Genomic DNA, 14969 nt, shown 5'->3' with positions numbered 1-14969 from the left:
GAAAAGTGGGAGCAGCAGGCAGGGGTACTATGACTCTCTTAAGGCAGCCAAATGCCTCGTCACCATGTGAAATTTTTTTTGAAAACTCGAGAATATCTTCGTTAAGGTAGCTCAGACAACGTTAAGGTTTACATGTAGTGGCATATTGCTCCTGCGGGACTGACCACAGTAATAATTAATGAGTGGGAAGAAAGAAAGTAGGTCGAGCAGCTGGCGGCAGTAACTATGACTCTCTTAAGGTAGCCAAATGCCTCGTCACTCGGCGAGATTTATTTGAAAACTCGAGGAAATCGTCGTTGAAGTAAATCAGACAACGGTAACATGCACAGGTGGTGGCGTATCGCTCTGCAGGACTGACCACAGTACGTATTAAAGACAGGAAAGATTCAAAGAAGGGGGAGCAGCTGGCTGCAGTAGATATGACGCTTATAAGGTAGCAAAATGCCTCGTCATCCGGCGAGGTACATTTGCTAACTCGAGAGACTCCTAGTGGGAGTAACAGAGACGACGTTAACGTGGACATATAGTGACACATCGGTTCTGTAGGACAGCCATTGCAAGAATGATAGAGAGAAAGGGCTTAGAAAAGTGGGAGCAGCAGGCAGGGATACTATGACTCCCTTAAGGCAGCCAAATGCCTCGTCACCATGTGAAATTTTTTTTGAAAACTCGAGAATATCTTCGTTAAGGTAGCTCACGCAACGTTAAGGTTTACATATAGTGGCATATTGCTCCTGCAGGACTGACCACAGTAATAATTAATGAGTGGAAAGAAAGAAAGTAGGTCGAGCAGCTGGCAGCAGTAACTATGACTCTCTTAAGGTAGCCAAATGCCTCGTCACTCGGCGAAATTTATTTGAAAACTCGAGGAAATCGACGTTGAAGTAACTCAGACAACGGTAACATGCACAGGTGGTGGCGTATCGCTTCTGCAGGACTAACCACTGTACGAATTAAAGACAGGAAAGATTCAAAGAAGGGGGAGCAGCTGGCTGCAGTAACTATGACGCTTATAAGGTAGCAAAATGCCTCGTCATCCGGCGAGGTACATTTGCTAACTCGAGAGACTCGTAGTGGGAGTAACAGAGACGACGTTAACGTGGACATATAGTGACACATCGGTTCTGTAGGACAGTAATAGCAAGAATGATAGAGAGAAAGGGCTTAGAAAAGTGGGAGCAGCAGGCAGGGGTACTATGACTCCCTTAAGGTAGCCAAATGCCTCGTCACCATGTGAAATTTTTTTTGAAAACTCGAGGATATTTTCGTTAAGGTAGCTCAGACAACGTTAAGGTTTACATGTAGTGGCATATTGCTCCTGCAGGACTGACCACAGTTATAATTAATGAGTGGGAAGAAAGAAAGTAGGTCGAGCAGCTGGCGGCAGTAACTATGACTCTCTTAAGGTAGCCAAATGCCTCGTCACTCGGCGAGATTTATTTGAAAACTCGAGGAAATCGTCGTTGAAGTAAATCAGACAACGGTAACATGCACAGGTGGTGGCGTATCGCTCTGCAGGACTGACCACAGTACGTATTAAAGACAGGAAAGATTCAAAGAAGGGGGAGCAGCTGGCTGCAGTAGATATGACGCTTATAAGGTAGCAAAATGCCTCGTCATCCGGCGAGGTACATTTGCTAACTCGAGAGACTCCTAGTGGGAGTAACAGAGACGACGTTAACGTGGACATATAGTGACACATCGGTTCTGTAGGACAGCCATAGCATGGATGATAGAGAGAAAGGGCTTAGAAAAGTGGGAGCAGCAGGCAGGGATACTATGACTCCCTTAAGGTAGCTAAATGCCTCGTCACCATGTGAAATTTTTTTTGAAAACTCGAGGATATTTTCGTTAAGGTAGCTCAGACAACGTTAAGGTTTACATGTAGTGGCATATTGCTCCTGCAGGACTGAACACAGTAATAATTAATGAGTGGAAAGAAAGAAAGTAGGTCAAGCAGCTGGCGGCAGTAACTATGACTCACTTAAGGTAGCCAAATGCCTCGTCACTCGGCGAGATTTATTTGAAAACTCGAGGAAATCGTCGTTGAAGTAAATCAGACAACGGTAACATGCACAGGTGGTGGCGTATCGCTCTGCAGGACTGACCACAGTACGTATTAAAGACAGGAAAGATTCAAAGAAGGGGGAGCAGCTGGCTGCAGTAACTATGACGCTTATAAGGTAGCAAAATGCCTCGTCATCCGGCGAGGTACATTTGCTAACTCGAGAGACTCGTAGTGGGAGTAACAGAGACGACGTTAACGTGGACATATAGTGACACATCGGTTCTGTAGGACAGTAATAGCAAGAATGATAGAGAGAAAGGGCTTAGAAAAGTGGGAGCAGCAGGCAGGGGTACTATGACTCCCTTAAGGTAGCCAAATGCCTCGTCACCATGTGAAATTTTTTTTGAAAACTCGAGGATATTTTCGTTAAGGTAGCTCAGACAACGTTAAGGTTTACATGTAGTGGCATATTGCTCCTGCAGGACTGACCACAGTAATAATTAATGAGTGGGAAGAAAGAAAGTAGGTCGAGCAGCTGGCGGCAGTAACTATGACTCTCTTAAGGTAGCCAAATGCCTCGTCACTCGGCGAGATTTATTTGAAAACTCGAGGAAATCGTCGTTGAAGTAAATCAGACAACGGTAACATGCACAGGTGGTGGCGTATCGCTCTGCAGGACTGACCACAGTACGTATTAAAGACAGGAAAGATTCAAAGAAGGGGGAGCAGCTGGCTGCAGTAGATATGACGCTTATAAGGTAGCAAAATGCCTCGTCATCCGGCGAGGTACATTTGCTAACTCGAGAGACTCCTAGTGGGAGTAACAGACACGACGTTAACGTGGACATATAGTGACACATCGGTTCTGTAGGACAGCCATAGCAAGGATGATAGAGAGAAAGGGCTTACGAAAGTGGGAGCAGCAGGCAGGGATACTATGACTCCCTTAAGGTAGCTAAATGCCTCGTCACCATGTGAAATTTTTTTTGAAAACTCGAGGATATTTTCGTTAAGGTAGCTCAGACAACGTTAAGGTTTACATGTAGTGGCATATTGCTCCTGCAGGACTGAACACAGTAATAATTAATGAGTGGAAAGAAAGAAAGTAGGTCGAGCAGCTGGCGGCAGTAACTATGACTCTCTTAAGGTAGCCAAATGCCTCGTCACTCGGCGAGATTTATTTGAAAACTCGAGGAAATCGTCGTTGAAGTAAATCAGACAACGGTAACATGGACAGGTGGTGGCGTATCGCTCTGCAGGACTGACCACAGTACGATTTAAAGGGAGGAAAGATTGAAAGAAGGGGGAGCAGCTGGCTGCAGTAACTATGACTCTCTTAAGGTAGCCAATTGCCTCGTCACCCGGCGAGGTACATTTGCTAACTCGAGAGACTCGTAGTGGGAGTAACAGTGACGACGTTAACCTGGACATATAGTGGCACATCGGTTCTGTAGGACAACCATAGCAAGAATGATAGAGAGAATGGGCTTAGAAAAGTGGGAGCAGCAGGCAGGGGTACTATGACTCTCTTAAGGCAGCCAAATGCCTCGTCACCATGTGAAATTTTTTTTGAAAACTCGAGAATATCTTCGTTAAGATAGCTCAGACAACGTTAAGGTTTACATGTAGTGGCATATTGCTCCTGCAGGACTGACCACAGTAATAATTAATGAGTGAGAAGAAAGAAAGTAGGTCGAGCAGCTGGCGGCAGTAACTATGACTCTCTTAAGGTAGCCAAATGCCTCGTCACTCGGCGAAATTTATTTGAAAACTCGAGGAAATCGACGTTGAAGTAACTCAGACAACGGTAACATGCACAGGTGGTGGCGTATCGCTTCTGCAGGACTAACCACTGTACGAATTAAAGACAGGAAAGATTCAAAGAAGGGGGAGCAGCTGGCTGCAGTAACTATGACGCTTATAAGGTAGCAAAATGCCTCGTCATCCGGCGAGGTACATTTGCTAACTCGAGAGACTCGTAGTGGGAGTAACAGAGACGACGTTAACGTGGACATATAGTGACACATCGGTTCTGTAGGACAGTAATAGCAAGAATGATAGAGAGAAAGGGCTTAGAAAAGTGGGAGCAGCAGGCAGGGGTACTATGACTCCCTTAAGGTAGCCAAATGCCTCGTCACCATGTGAAATTTTTTTTGAAAACTCGAGGATATTTTCGTTAAGGTAGCTCAGACAACGTTAAGGTTTACATGTAGTGGCATATTGCTCCTGCAGGACTGACCACAGTTATAATTAATGAGTGGGAAGAAAGAAAGTAGGTCGAGCAGCTGGCGGCAGTAACTATGACTCTCTTAAGGTAGCCAAATGCCTCGTCACTCGGCGAGATTTATTTGAAAACTCGAGGAAATCGTCGTTGAAGTAAATCAGACAACGGTAACATGCACAGGTGGTGGCGTATCGCTCTGCAGGACTGACCACAGTACGTATTAAAGACAGGAAAGATTCAAAGAAGGGGGAGCAGCTGGCTGCAGTAGATATGACGCTTATAAGGTAGCAAAATGCCTCGTCATCCGGCGAGGTACATTTGCTAACTCGAGAGACTCCTAGTGGGAGTAACAGAGACGACGTTAACGTGGACATATAGTGACACATCGGTTCTGTAGGACAGCCATAGCATGGATGATAGAGAGAAAGGGCTTAGAAAAGTGGGAGCAGCAGGCAGGGATACTATGACTCCCTTAAGGTAGCTAAATGCCTCGTCACCATGTGAAATTTTTTTTGAAAACTCGAGGATATTTTCGTTAAGGTAGCTCAGACAACGTTAAGGTTTACATGTAGTGGCATATTGCTCCTGCAGGACTGAACACAGTAATAATTAATGAGTGGAAAGAAAGAAAGTAGGTCAAGCAGCTGGCGGCAGTAACTATGACTCACTTAAGGTAGCCAAATGCCTCGTCACTCGGCGAGATTTATTTGAAAACTCGAGGAAATCGTCGTTGAAGTAAATCAGACAACGGTAACATGCACAGGTGGTGGCGTATCGCTCTGCAGGACTGACCACAGTACGTATTAAAGACAGGAAAGATTCAAAGAAGGGGGAGCAGCTGGCTGCAGTAACTATGACGCTTATAAGGTAGCAAAATGCCTCGTCATCCGGCGAGGTACATTTGCTAACTCGAGAGACTCGTAGTGGGAGTAACAGAGACGACGTTAACGTGGACATATAGTGACACATCGGTTCTGTAGGACAGTAATAGCAAGAATGATAGAGAGAAAGGGCTTAGAAAAGTGGGAGCAGCAGGCAGGGGTACTATGACTCCCTTAAGGTAGCCAAATGCCTCGTCACCATGTGAAATTTTTTTTGAAAACTCGAGGATATTTTCGTTAAGGTAGCTCAGACAACGTTAAGGTTTACATGTAGTGGCATATTGCTCCTGCAGGACTGACCACAGTAATAATTAATGAGTGGGAAGAAAGAAAGTAGGTCGAGCAGCTGGCGGCAGTAACTATGACTCTCTTAAGGTAGCCAAATGCCTCGTCACTCGGCGAGATTTATTTGAAAACTCGAGGAAATCGTCGTTGAAGTAAATCAGACAACGGTAACATGCACAGGTGGTGGCGTATCGCTCTGCAGGACTGACCACAGTACGTATTAAAGACAGGAAAGATTCAAAGAAGGGGGAGCAGCTGGCTGCAGTAGATATGACGCTTATAAGGTAGCAAAATGCCTCGTCATCCGGCGAGGTACATTTGCTAACTCGAGAGACTCCTAGTGGGAGTAACAGACACGACGTTAACGTGGACATATAGTGACACATCGGTTCTGTAGGACAGCCATAGCAAGGATGATAGAGAGAAAGGGCTTACGAAAGTGGGAGCAGCAGGCAGGGATACTATGACTCCCTTAAGGTAGCTAAATGCCTCGTCACCATGTGAAATTTTTTTTGAAAACTCGAGGATATTTTCGTTAAGGTAGCTCAGACAACGTTAAGGTTTACATGTAGTGGCATATTGCTCCTGCAGGACTGAACACAGTAATAATTAATGAGTGGAAAGAAAGAAAGTAGGTCGAGCAGCTGGCGGCAGTAACTATGACTCTCTTAAGGTAGCCAAATGCCTCGTCACTCGGCGAGATTTATTTGAAAACTCGAGGAAATCGTCGTTGAAGTAAATCAGACAACGGTAACATGGACAGGTGGTGGCGTATCGCTCTGCAGGACTGACCACAGTACGATTTAAAGGGAGGAAAGATTGAAAGAAGGGGGAGCAGCTGGCTGCAGTAACTATGACTCTCTTAAGGTAGCCAATTGCCTCGTCACCCGGCGAGGTACATTTGCTAACTCGAGAGACTCGTAGTGGGAGTAACAGTGACGACGTTAACCTGGACATATAGTGGCACATCGGTTCTGTAGGACAACCATAGCAAGAATGATAGAGAGAATGGGCTTAGAAAAGTGGGAGCAGCAGGCAGGGGTACTATGACTCTCTTAAGGCAGCCAAATGCCTCGTCACCATGTGAAATTTTTTTTGAAAACTCGAGAATATCTTCGTTAAGATAGCTCAGACAACGTTAAGGTTTACATGTAGTGGCATATTGCTCCTGCAGGACTGACCACAGTAATAATTAATGAGTGAGAAGAAAGAAAGTAGGTCGAGCAGCTGGCGGCAGTAACTATGACTCTCTTAAGGTAGCCAAATGCCTCGTCACTCGGCGAGATTTATTTGAAAACTCGAGGAAATCGTCGTTGAAGTAAATCAGACAACGGTAACATGCACAGGTGGTGGCGTATCGCTCTGCAGGACTGACCACAGTACGTATTAAAGACAGGAAAGATTCAAAGAAGGGGGAGCAGCTGGCTGCAGTAGATATGACGCTTATAAGGTAGCAAAATGCCTCGTCATCCGGCGAGGTACATTTGCTAACTCGAGAGACTCCTAGTGGGAGTAACAGAGACGACGTTAACGTGGACATATAGTGACACATCGGTTCTGTAGGACAGCCATTGCAAGAATGATAGAGAGAAAGGGCTTAGAAAAGTGGGAGCAGCAGGCAGGGATACTATGACTCCCTTAAGGTAGCCAAATGCCTCGTCACCATGTGAAATTTTTTTTGAAAACTCGAGGATATTTTCGTTAAGGTAGCTCAGACAACGTTAAGGTTTACATGTAGTGGCATATTGCTCCTGCAGGACTGAACACAGTAATAATTAATGAGTGGAAAGAAAGAAAGTAGGTCGAGCAGCTGGCGGCAGTAACTATGACTCTCTTAAGGTAGCCAAATGCCTCGTCACTCGGCGAGATTTATTTGAAAACTCGAGGAAATCGTCGTTGAAGTAAATCAGACAACGGTAACATGCACAGGTGGTGGCGTATCGCTCTGCAGGACTGACCACAGTACGAATTAAAGACAGGAAAGATTCAAAGAAGGGGGAGCAGCTGGCTGCAGTAACTATGACTCTCTTAAGGTAGCCAAATGCCTCGTCACTCGGCGAAATTTATTTGAAAACTCGAGGAATTCGTTGATGAGATAACTCAGACAACGGTAACATGGACGGGTGGTGGTGTATCGCTTCTGCAGGACTGACCACAGTACGAATTAAAGACAGGAAAGATTCAAAGAAGGGGGAGCAGCTGGCTGCAGTAACTATGACGCTTATAATGTAGCAAAATGCCTCGTCATCCGCCGAGGTACATTTGCTAACTCGAGAGACTCGTAGTGGGAGTAACAGTGACGACGTTAACCTGGACATATAGTGGCACATCGGTTCTGTAGGACAGCCATAGCTAGAATGATAGAGAGAAAGGGCTTAAATAAGTGGGAGCAGCAGGCAGGGGTACTATGACTCTCTTAAGGCAGCCAAATGCCTCGTCACCATGTGAAATTTTTTTTGAAAACTCGAGAATATCTTCGTTAAGGTAGCTCAGACAACGTTAAGGTTTACATGTAGTAGCATATTGCTCCTGCAGGACTGACCACACTAATAATTAATGAGTGGATAGAAAGAAAGTAGGTCGAGCAGCTGGCGGCAGTAACTATGACTCTCTTAAGGTAGCCAATTGCCTCGTCACCCGGCGAGGTACATTTGCTAACTCGAGAGGCTCGTAGTGGGAGTAACAGTGACGACGTTAACCTGGACGTATAGTGGCACATCGGTTCTGTAGGACAGCCATAGCAAGAATGATAGAGAGAATGGGGTTAGAAAAGTGGGAGCAGCAGGCAGGGGTACTATGACTCTCTTAAGGCAGCCAAATGCCTCGTCACCATGTGAAATTTTTTTTGAAAACTCGAGAATATCTTCGTTAAGGTAGCTCAGACAACGTTAAGGTTTACATGTAGTGGCATATTGCTACTGCAGGACTGACCACAGTAATAATTAATGAGTGGGAAAAAAGAAAGTAGGTCGAGCAGCTGGCGGCAGTAACTATGACTCTCTTAAGGTAGCCAAATGCCTCGTCACTCGGCGAGATTTATTTGAAAACTCGAGGAAATCGTCGTTGAAGTAAATCAGACAACGGTAACATGCACAGGTGGTGGCGTATCGCTCTGCAGGTCTGACCACAGTACGTATTAAAGACAGGAAAGATTCAAAGAATGGGGAAGCAGCTGGCTGCAGTAGATATGACGCTTATAAGGTAGCAAAATGCCTCGTCATCCGGCGAGGTACATTTGCTAACTCGAAAGACTCCTAGTGGGAGTAACAGAGACGACGTTAACGTGGACATATAGTGACACATCGGTTCTGTAGGACAGCCATAGCAAGGATGATAGAGAGAAAGGGCTTAGAAAAGTGGGAGCAGCAGGCAGGGATACTATGACTCCCTTAAGGTAGCTAAATGCCACGTCACCATGTGAAATTTTTTTTGAAAACTCGAGGATATTTTCGTTAAGGTAGCTCAGACAACGTTAAGGTTTACATGTAGTGGCATATTGCTCCTGCAGGACTGAACACAGTAATAATAAATGAGTGGAAAGAAAGAAAGTAGGTCGAGCAGCTGGCGGCAGTAACTATGACTCTCTTAAGGTAGCCAAATGCCTCGTCACTCGGCGAGATTTATTTGAAAACTCGAGGAAATCGTCGTTGAAGTAAATCAGACAACGGTAACATGCACAGGTGGTGGCGTATCGCTCTGCAGGTCTGACCACAGTACGTATTAAAGACAGGAAAGATTCAAAGAAGGGGGAGCAGCTGGCTGCAGTAGATATGACGCTTATAAGGTAGCAAAATGCCTCGTCATCCGGCGAGGTACATTTGCTAACTCGAGAGACTCGTAGTGGGAGTAACAGAGACGTCGTTAACGTGGACATATAGTGACACATCGGTTCTGTAGGACAGTAATAGCAAGAATGATAGAGAGAAAGGGCTTAGAAAAGTGGGAGCAGCAGGCAGGGGTACTATGACTCCCTTAAGGTAGCCAAATGCCTCGTCACTCGGCGGGATTTATTTGAAAACTCGAGGAACTCGTCGTTGAAGTAAATCAGACAACGGTAACATGCACAGGTGGTGGCGTATCGCTCTGCAGGTCTGACCACAGTACGTATTAAAGACAGGAAAGATTCAAAGAAGGGGGAGCAGCTGGCTGCAGTAGATATGACGCTTATAAGGTAGCAAAATGCCTCGTCATCCGGCGAGGTACATTTGCTAACTCGAAAGACTCCTAGTGGGAGTAACAGAGACGACGTTAACGTGGACATATAGTGACACATCGGTTCTGTAGGACAGCCATAGCAAGGATGATAGAGAGAAAGGGCTTAGAAAAGTGGGAGCAGCAGGCAGGGATACTATGACTCCCTTAAGGTAGCTAAATGCCTCGTCACCATGTGAAATTTTTTTTGAAAACTCGAGGATATTTTCGTTAAGGTAGCTCAGACAACGTTAAGGTTTACATGTAGTGGCATATTGCTCCTGCAGGACTGAACACAGTAATAATTAATGAGTGGAAAGAAAGAAAGTAGGTCGAGCAGCTGGCGGCAGTAACTATGACTCTCTTAAGGTAGCCAAATGCCTCGTCACTCGGCGAGATTTATTTGAAAACTCGAGGAAATCGTCGTTGAAGTAAATCAGACAACGGTAACATGCACAGGTGGTGGCGTATCGCTCTGCAGGAGTGACCACAGTACGATTTAAAGGGAGGAAAGATTGAAAGAAGGGGGAGCAGCTGGCTGCAGTAACTATGACTCTCTTAAGGTAGCCAATTGCCTCGTCACCCGGCGAGGTACATTTGCTAACTCGAGAGACTCGTAGTGGGAGTAACAGTGACGACGTTAACCTGGACATATAGTGGCACATCGGTTCTGTAGGACAACCATAGCAAGAATGATAGAGAGAATGGGCTTAGAAAAGTGGGAGCAGCAGGCAGGGGTACTATGACTCTCTTAAGGCAGCCAAATGCCTCGTCACCATGTGAAATTTTTTTTGAAAACTCGAGAATATCTTCGTTAAGGTAGCTCAGACAACGTTAAGGTTTACATGTAGTGGCATATTGCTCCTGCAGGACTGACCACAGTAATAATTAATGAGTGCGAAGAAAGAAAGTAGGTCGAGCAGCTGGCGGCAGTAACTATGACTCTCTTAAGGTAGCCAAATGCCTCGTCACTCGGCGAGATTTATTTGAAAACTTTAGGAAATCGTCGTTGAAGTAAATCAGACAACGGTAACATGGACGGGTGGTGGTGTATCGCTTCTGCAGGACTGACCACAGTACGAATTAAAGACAGGAAAGATTCAAAGAAGGGGGAGCAGCTGGCTGCAGTAACTATGACGCTTATAATGTAGCAAAATGCCTCGTCATCCGCCGAGGTACATTTGCTAACTCGAGAGACTCGTAGTGGGAGTAACAGTGACGACGTTAACCTGGACATATAGTGGCACATCGGTTCTGTAGGACAGCCATAGCTAGAATGATAGAGAGAAAGGGCTTAAATAAGTGGGAGCAGCAGGCAGGGGTACTATGACTCTCTTAAGGCAGCCAAATGCCTCGTCACCATGTGAAATTTTTTTTGAAAACTCGAGAATATCTTCGTTAAGGTAGCTCAGACAACGTTAAGGTTTACATGTAGTAGCATATTGCTCCTGCAGGACTGACCACACTAATAATTAATGAGTGGATAGAAAGAAAGTAGGTCGAGCAGCTGGCGGCAGTAACTATGACTCTCTTAAGGTAGCCAATTGCCTCGTCACCCGGCGAGGTACATTTGCTAACTCGAGAGACTCGTAGTGGGAGTAACAGTGACGACGTTAACCTGGACATATAGTGGCACATCGGTTCTGTAGGACAGCCATAGCAAGAATGATAGAGAGAATGGGCTTAGAAAAGTGGGAGCAGCAGGCAGGGGTACTATGACTCTCTTAAGGCAGCCAAATGCCTCGTCACCATGTGAAATTTTTTTTTGAAAACTCGAGAATATCTTCGTTAAGGTAGCTCAGACAACGTTAAGGTTTACATGTAGTGGCATATTGCTACTGCAGGACTGACCACAGTAATAATTAATGAGTGGGAAGAAAGAAAGTAGGTCGAGCAGCTGGCGGCAGTAACTATGACTCTCTTAAGGTAGCCAAATGCCTCGTCACTCGGCGAGATTTATTTGAAAACTCGAGGAAATCGTCGTTGAAGTAAATCAGACAACGGTAACATGCACAGGTGGTGGCGTATCGCTCTGCAGGACTGACCACAGTACGTATTAAAGACAGGAAAGATTCAAAGAAGGGGGAGCAGCTGGCTGCAGTAGATATGACGCTTATAAGGTAGCAAAATGCCTCGTCATCCGGCGAGGTACATTTGCTAACTCGAGAGACTCCTAGTGGGAGTAACAGAGACGACGTTAACGTGGACATATAGTGACACATCGGTTCTGTAGGACAGCCATTGCAAGAATGATAGAGAGAAAGGGCTTAGAAAAGTGGGAGCAGCAGGCAGGGATACTATGACTCCCTTAAGGCAGCCAAATGCCTCGTCACCATGTGAAATTTTTTTTGAAAACTCGAGAATATCTTCGTTAAGGTAGCTCACGCAACGTTAAGGTTTACATATAGTAGCATATTGCTCCTGCAGGACTGACCACAGTAATAATTAATGAGTGGAAAGAAAGAAAGTAGGTCGAGCAGCTGGCAGCAGTAACTATGACTCTCTTAAGGTAGCCAAATGCCTCGTCACTCGGCGAAATTTATTTGAAAACTCGAGGAAATCGACGTTGAAGTAACTCAGACAACGGTAACATGCACAGGTGGTGGCGTATCGCTTCTGCAGGACTTACCACAGTACGAATTAAAGACAGGAAAGATTCAAAGAAGGGGGAGCAGCTGGCTGCAGTAACTATGACGCTTATAAGGTAGCAAAATGCCTCGTCATCCGGCGAGGTACATTTGCTAACTCGAGAGACTCGTAGTGGGAGTAACAGAGACGTCGTTAACGTGGACATATAGTGACACATCGGTTCTGTAGGACAGTAATAGCAAGAATGATAGAGAGAAAGGGCTTAGAAAAGTGGGAGCAGCAGGCAGGGGTACTATGACTCCCTTAAGGTAGCCAAATGCCTCGTCACTCGGCGAGATTAATTGAAAACTCGAGGAACTCGTCGTTGAAGTAAATCAGACAACGGTAACATGCACAGGTGGTGGCGTATCGCTCTGCAGGTCTGACCACAGTACGTATTAAAGACAGGAAAGATTCAAAGAAGGGGGAGCAGCTGGCTGCAGTAGATATGACGCTTATAAGGTAGCAAAATGCCTCGCCATCCGGCGAGGTACATTTGCTAACTCGAAAGACTCCTAGTGGGAGTAACAGAGACGACGTTAACGTGGACATATAGTGACACATCGGTTCTGTAGGACAGCCATAGCAAGGATGATAGAGAGAAAGGGCTTAGAAAAGTGGGAGCAGCAGGCAGGGATACTATGACTCCCTTAAGGTAGCTACATGCCTCGTCACCATGTGAAATTTTTTTTGAAAACTCGAGGATATTTTCGTTAAGGTAGCTCAGACAACGTTAAGGTTTACATGTAGTGGCATATTGCTCCTGCAGGACTGAACACAGTAATAATTAATGAGTGGAAAGAAAGAAAGTAGGTCGAGCAGCTGGCGGCAGTAACTATGACTCTCTTAAGGTAGCCAAATGCCTCGTCACTCGGCGAGATTTATTTGAAAACTCGAGGAAATCGTCGTTGAAGTAAATCAGACAACGGTAACATGCACAGGTGGTGGCGTATCGCTCTGCAGGACTGACCACAGTACGATTTAAAGGGAGGAAAGATTGAAAGAAGGGGGAGCAGCTGGCTGCAGTAACTATGACTCTCTTAAGGTAGCCAATTGCCTCGTCACCCGGCGAGGTACATTTGCTAACTCGAGAGACTCGTAGTGGGAGTAACAGTGACGACGTTAACCTGGACATATAGTGGCACATCGGTTCTGTAGGACAACCATAGCAAGAATGATAGAGAGAATGGGCTTAGAAAAGTGGGAGCAGCAGGCAGGGGTACTATGACTCTCTTAAGGCAGCCAAATGCCTCGTCACCATGTGAAATTTTTTTTGAAAACTCGAGAATATCTTCGTTAAGGTAGCTCAGACAACGTTAAGGTTTACATGTAGTGGCATATTGCTCCTGCAGGACTGACCACAGTAATAATTAATGAGTGGGAAGAAAGAAAGTAGGTCGAGCAGCTGGCGGCAGTAACTATGACTCTCTTAAGGTAGCCAAATGCCTCGTCACTCGGCGAGATTTATTTGAAAACTCGAGGAAATCGTCGTTGAAGTAAATCAGAGAACGGTAACATGCACAGGTGGTGGCGTATCGCTCTGCAGGACTGACCACAGTACGTATTAAAGACAGGAAAGATTCAAAGAAGGGGGAGCAGCTGGCTGCAGTAGATATGACGCTTATAAGGTAGCAAAATGCCTCGTCATCCGGCGAGGTACATTTGCTAACTCGAGAGACTCCTAGTGGGAGTAACAGAGACGACGTTAACGTGGACATATAGTGACACATCGGTTCTGTAGGACAGCCATTGCAAGAATGATAGAGAGAAAGGGCTTAGAAAAGTGGGAGCAGCAGGCAGGGATACTATGACTCCCTTAAGGTAGCCAAATGCCTCGTCACCATGTGAAATTTTTTTTGAAAACTCGAGGATATTTTCGTTAAGGTAGCTCAGACAACGTTAAGGTTTACATGTAGTGGCATATTGCTCCTGCAGGACTGAACACAGTAATAATTAATGAGTGGAAAGAAAGAAAGTAGGTCGAGCAGCTGGCGGCAGTAACTATGACTCTCTTAAGGTAGCCAAATGCCTCGTCACTCGGCGAGATTTACTTAAAAACTCGAGGAAATCGTCGTTGAAGTAAATCAGACAACGGTAACATGCACAGGTGGTGGCGTATCGCTCTGCAGGACTGACCACAGTACGATTTAAAGGGAGGAAAGATTGAAAGAAGGGGGAGCAGCTGGCTGCAGTAACTATGACTCTCCTAAGGTAGCCAATTGCCTCGTCACCCGGCGAGGTACATTTGCTAACTCGAGAGACTCGTAGTGGGAGTAACAGTGAGGACGTTAACCTGGACATATAGTGGCACATCGGTTCTGTAGGACAGCCATAGCAAGAATGATAGAGAGAATGGGCTTAGAAAAGTGGGAGCAGCAGGCAGGGGTACTATGACTCTCTTAAGGCAGCCAAATGCCTCGTCACCATGTGAAATTTTTTTTGAAAACTCGAGAATATCTTCGTTAAGGTAGCTCAGACAACGTTAAGGTTTACATGTAGTGGCATATTGCTCCTGCAGGCCTGACCACAGTAATAATTAATGAGTGGAAAGAAAGAAAGTAGGTCGAGCAGCTGGCAGCAGTAACTATGACTCTCTTAAGGTAGCCAATTGCCTCGTCACCCGGCGAGGTACATTTGCTAACTCGAGAGACTCGTAGTGGGAGTAACAGTGACGATGTTAACCTGGACATATAGTGGCACATCGGTTCTGTAGGACAACCATAGCAAGAATGATAGAGAGAATGGGCTTAGA

Source organism: Schistocerca americana, chromosome 4 (assembly GCF_021461395.2).
Source record: "Schistocerca americana isolate TAMUIC-IGC-003095 chromosome 4, iqSchAmer2.1, whole genome shotgun sequence".
NCBI classification, from domain to species: domain Eukaryota; kingdom Metazoa; phylum Arthropoda; class Insecta; order Orthoptera; family Acrididae; genus Schistocerca; species Schistocerca americana.
This window is presented reverse-complemented; position numbering follows the sequence as displayed.